Raw genomic sequence first — 6000 nt, forward strand, 5'->3', positions numbered from 1 at the left:
GTCTTAAACTTTGGTACTCATTACATGGAAAAAAAAATCTCTGTGGAGAATTTACAACCTCAGGTTGGCTTTCACACAGCTTCTCTCTTTTTTAATATTCTTTTTTTTAATTAAAAGAATTTTCAAAGATTTTATTTATTTATTTGAGAGAGAGAGAGAGAGAGCAAGCAGTAGCGGAGGGGGGGTGCAGAAAGAGAGGGAGAAATAGACTTCCCACTAAGCAGGGAGCCTGATGTGGGGCTTAATCTCAGGACCCTGGGATCAGGACCCTGGGATCATGACCTGAGAAGAAGGCAGATGCTTAAGCAACTGAACCACCCCGGTATCCCTTCTTCTTCTTATATTTATTTATTTATTTAATTTAAAAAAAAAACTTTTTATTTATTTATGATAGTCACAGAGAGAGAGAGAGAGAGAGGCAGAGACACAGGCAGAGGGAGAAGCAGGCTCCATGCACTGGGAGCCCGATGTGGGATTCGATCCTGGGTCTCCAAGATTGCGCCCTGGGCCAAAGGCAGACGCCAAACCGCTGTGCCACCCAGGGATCCCTTCTTCTTCTTTTTAAAAAAGTTTTTATTTATATTTATTTAAAAGATATTATTTATTTATTCTGAAAGACACAGAGAGAGAGGCAGAGACACAGGCAGAGGGAGAAGCAGGCTCCATGCAGGGATCCCGACACAGGACTCGATCCAGGGACGCCAGGATCATGCCCTGGGCAGAAGGCAGACGCTAAACCGCTGAGCCACCCAGGGATCCCCTTCCTCTTCTTCTTCTTTTTTTCTTTTTAAAAGATTTTATTTATTTATTTGAAAGAGAGAGAGCACATGTGAGAGAGCACAAAAGAGAGAGCACGAGTGGGGGGAGCAGCAGGTAGAGGAAGAATCAGGCTTCCTGCTGAGTGGGGAGCCTGATATGGGGATCAATTCCAGGATCCTGAGATCATGACTGACCTGAAGGCAGATGTTAACCAACTGAGCCACCCAGGTGGCCCATCTCTCTCTCTCTCTCTCTCTCTCTCTCTCTCTCTTTAAATTTATTTAAGTAATTTCTACACCAGTGTGGGGCTCAAACTCATGGCCCCCAAATCAAGAGTCACATACTCTTCTGACTGAGCCAGCCAAGCGCTCCTCTCACATAGTTTCTTGGTATACAGATGGTCTGAAAAGAAAATTAAGCTGAGATTTAGCTTAAAGTTGTCCCAAAGTAGTAGCAGCAAAGATGTGTGACAGAAGCAAATGAAGGAGTGGACCTTTAAGTCATGAGTCAGCTAATTTACTCAGATAAGTTCCAAGGAAAATGCATAGCTTAGAGCCCCAAATCACAAAAATCACAAGGAACTAAGGCATCATGAATTAAAGCCAGCAGAAACCACAGACCAGAGATTCAGACTTCAAGGACTTCAAATATCAGAATTATTAGTAACAATAATTTTAAGAATAATTTGAAAAAATAAATTAATGAGATTTGAATTTTCCATCATCATGTGGTTATTACCTGATTATTGTGAAGAAGCATTCCAGTACTGGGTGGAAATGATATATTCAAAGCAGAGACTCAGTAGATCTGAAAGGCATAAATAACCTATAGGACCAGGTGGCCTGTGCTTTGTTTGCTCTCCTTCATATACACTAATGGTGTCACAGAGAATTCCTATGTTTAGATAACAAAGGAGGAAAAGGAAAACCAGGCTTGTGGAGTGGCTTACACCAAATACTAGCACTGGCCAGAAGTGATGCATTATAGCCTGATTTAGAAGTGACCCTGAGGGGATCCCTGGGTGGCGCAGCGGTTTGGCGCCTGCCTTTGGCCCAGGGTGCGATCCTGGAGACCCGGGATCGAATCCCATGTCGGGCTCCCGGTGCATGGAGCCTGTTTCTCCCTCTGCCTGTGTCTCTGCCTCTCTCTCTCTCTCTCTGTGTGACTATCATAAATAAAAATTAAAAAAAAAAATAGAAGTGACCCTGAAATTCAACAGTGAGTAAAGGAAATCCTTTCTGTAGAAGGAGGGATGCTGGATCTATAGTAATTCATGGATAGTGATAACATGCTGACTGGTGGGCTAATCAGTGTCTTAGAACAAGATTAGAAGTTAGGTAAAAATGATGTGTGTGGTGGTTATGTGAGTGGGCCTCTCTGAAAGTGCACAGAGTGTGTAGATATTTTTGTGCCATCAGAGGGAGATAAATAAAGCTCTCAATAACCAAGTGGACAAAATGACCCATCAGGAAATGGGCTTATGAGACCAACCTTTCAATAGCTTCTCTTCTAAACTTGAAGCAATTGGAGCAAAAAGGAGTCCTCATAGCTTACACCTGGGTCACCGTTTTCCCATAGTGAGTGATAATATAGGCGTTTAGGAACAAAGGTGGTGAGTAGTAAAATGGGTGCGTTCACCTGAGGTGTCTGTTGTTGTAAAGAAAGGCTTTAGTGTCCTAGAAGCTACTCTTATAAATGCAAGGATTTGGAATTTTGTGATAATTTTTGCTGCCATCAAGAGGCAGGATGAAACCCAAAGGATGCCTCTACTATACCAAAGCACGTGTTGAAAAGATAGGACAATGGAAAGAACAGGAATGGAATACCAGCAAACAAGAGACAGTAAAAATGGTTTAAAACTTGCCGTACAAAAATTTTGAAATTTTGAGAAAAGCACTGAGGAGTTTATTTGTTGGAAATATTGAAAAATTTCAGACTTCTTTAGACAGCTGTTTTTATCTAGAATTACACATTGATATTGGGTCGGGGTGGATCACTGTGGTATTTTCAGTGCTTTATTGTTATGACTTAGTTGATCCTTCTGAGGATGGGGCTGAACGACAGACAGCCAAGAGGAAGTCATGAGCTTTGATGAACCTCTCAGAGAAAGTTCTAAGTTTCCAGTTCTGAGTCAAACTTTTCATTTTCTTTATTCATGGTACTTATTTCAAAACTAGGTGTGGTAAGACTTGTTACCATTGTATCAGTAATATCGAATAGAAAATTATATATGTGTGTGGGAGAAGTGATAGGAAACTTCTGGGCTGGAATACAGCAGACTTGATAATGTTGACATACTGTTTTTATCACTTCGTCAGCTTTGCAGGTTTTCCTGCAGTATCCAGATTTGTGCCAGCATTTTTTTCCACCATAGGCTAAATAACAAAAGAAAATAATGGTTATTTTAGGCTACTGATGCTTTCAGTTTTATAAGCATGACTGACTGTATCTTTGGCATCCTATGACAACATCATGGGTCATAATTAGATTCTGGTCTTAAGACTCCCAGCTCAGGCCTGGTAAATACCAGGTTTCTAAAAGTACCTTTTCCAATCTGCCCATTTTTTAACTTTTCTGAAAGTGACATGAATCTTACCATAAATGAAAAGAAATTTGCTAGTCACAAGAAATTTGAGCTTACTATAACGAAGCTGCCTGGGGCTGTGAGATGTTATTCACACAAAGAAAGTTGATCTGTTGTCACTGTTGTAGAGGAGTTATTTGCATTGGTCATACTCTGTGTGGTTAATTACTTTAAAAATATATTCAAATGAACCTATAAAACATACTAGTAACAATAATGTGAATACCCATATGCTTGTATTCTCATTTTTTAAAAAAGATTTTATTTATTTATTCATGAGAGACACAGAGAGAGAGGCAGAGACACAGGCAGAGGGAGAAGCAGGCTACATGCAGGGACCCCGACATGAGACTCAATCCCAGGTCTCCGGGATCACACCCTGGGCTGAAGGCGGCACTAAACCGCAGAGCCACAAGGGCTGCCCTGCCTGTATGCTCATTAAGAAGTAGAACATTACTAGATACTTAGAAGTGGAATGTTACTAGATACTTAGAATAGTGTAGATATTCCTACATGAGATGCTTTGTTTGCTTAGGTATTAAGGCAGTACTTCTTCAATTTTGTAATGTGCATGTGAATCATATAGAGATCTTTTTAAAATGTAGATTCTAATTCAGTTGGTGAGGCAGGGTCTGAGTTTCTGCTCTTCTAAATCCTCTAGGTGATGCCAACACTGCTGCTCCAAGGCTTACATTTTATAGAGCAAGGTTTCTGGCCATAAAAAAACCTCAGTGAATTTCATGTGTTTAATATTCAATAGTGTATTAGTTTAATTCAATAGTGTTTAATGTTTATGTGTTCTATGTTTTCCAACTAAATGCCATATTAGAACTAAAAATTTCATGTGTTTAGAAATTAAATAATATGGTAAAAAATAAAACTTAAATTAGAAGAATAGTAAAATAAAGTCAGGAATAATGAAGTCGGAAGAAATGAGATCAGAAAACTTCTGGAAAGACTAAGAAAAAAAGGAAGACAAAAATGACAGCTATCGTGAAATGGTGAACTCAAAACAGATTCACCGTATTAAAAATAACAGAAGAAAATTATCAATAACTGTACACCACTAAAATTAAAAATCTAGATGAAATGGGTAAATCCTGAAAAATATTCCAGGGATGGCACAGGAAGGAAATGTAAACTTGAATAGATCAATGAGTGTTAAGAAACTGGATCTATATTTATGAACAAAATGGAGCTATAATTCTTTTTCCCTCCTGTTTTCTGGAACATTTTATATAAGGTAATACTTGGATTGATCTTCTGTGAAATTAGAAGAACTCACATTTAACATTATCTGTCCATTAACAGATGAATGAACAAAGAAAATGTGGTGTGCACATGCAATGGAATAATACTCAGCCTTTAAAAGGAAGGAAATTCTGACACATGCTACAATGTGGTGAGCACTTAAGTCATAATGCTAAGTGAGATAGCCAGTCACAAGAGGACAGATACTATGTGAGTTCACTCGTATGAGGCACCTAAAATAGTCAGATACAGAGAGATGGAAAGTAGCATGGTGGTTGTCAGGGGGATGAGGAGGTCACTTTCTATCAGGTACAGAGTTTCAGAGTTGCAGTGAAGAGTTTTGGGGAGATGGCGGGGATGGTAATGCAGCAATGTGGATGTGCGTAATGCCCCTGAACTATACACCTAAAATGGGTTAAGATGGTACATTTTATGTTTTATGTATTTTACTAAAATTTTAAAAATCATCCAGGGCTGAGGTTTTGGGGAAGAAGAGGTTTCTTACTGCTATTTCTGTTTCTTAACACTCATCGATCTATTCCATACTGTAACAATGACACCATGGCTCAAGGACGAAAGCATCGATGATTCAGCATATAGTTCTGGGAAAACTGGCTCACTCCATGAGAAAAATCAGAAGTGAATTTACACATTTCATCTCGTGCCTTGATCTGAATGTGAAAGGCACAGCAAAAAAGTTGTTAGAAAATAGTGTCAGAGCTCAACATCACTTGGTGTGAGGAAAATACAAATCAAAACTGCAATGAGATACCACCCCACACTGGTCAGAATGGCTAAAATTAGTGACTCAGGAAACAACAGATATTGGTGAAGATGGGGAGAAAGAGGAACCCTCTTACACTGTTGGTGGGAATGCAAATTAGTACAGTTACTCTGGAAAACAGTACGGAGATTCCTCAAAAAGTTAAAAATAGAGCTACCCTACAATCCAGCAATTGCACTACTAGACATTTATCCAAAGGATACAAACATAGTGATTCAAAGGGCACAAGCACCCTAATGTTTATAGCAGCAATGTCCACAATAGCCAAACTATGGAAAGAGCCCATCCATCAACAGATGATTGGATAAAGAATACATGTGGGTATATACTTTTTAACTTTTTTTATATATACCTTTTTGTGTGATTTCATTTATTTATTCATGAAAGATAAACAGAGAGACAGAGACATAGGCAGAGGGAGAAGCGGTCTCCCATGGGGAGCCCTATGTGGGACTTGATCCCAGGACCCCATGATCACAAACTGAACCAAAGGCAGATGCTGAATCACTAAGCCACCCAGGTCCCCTAAATAAAAAATTTTTAAAAAGAAAATAATGCCAGACATTCTTTTTGAGACATAAGAATGGGGAAAAAACTTCTTTAATAAGATGACTGAGCAGGG

Source organism: Vulpes vulpes, chromosome 14, assembly GCF_048418805.1.
Source record: "Vulpes vulpes isolate BD-2025 chromosome 14, VulVul3, whole genome shotgun sequence".
Classification (NCBI taxonomy): domain Eukaryota; kingdom Metazoa; phylum Chordata; class Mammalia; order Carnivora; family Canidae; genus Vulpes; species Vulpes vulpes.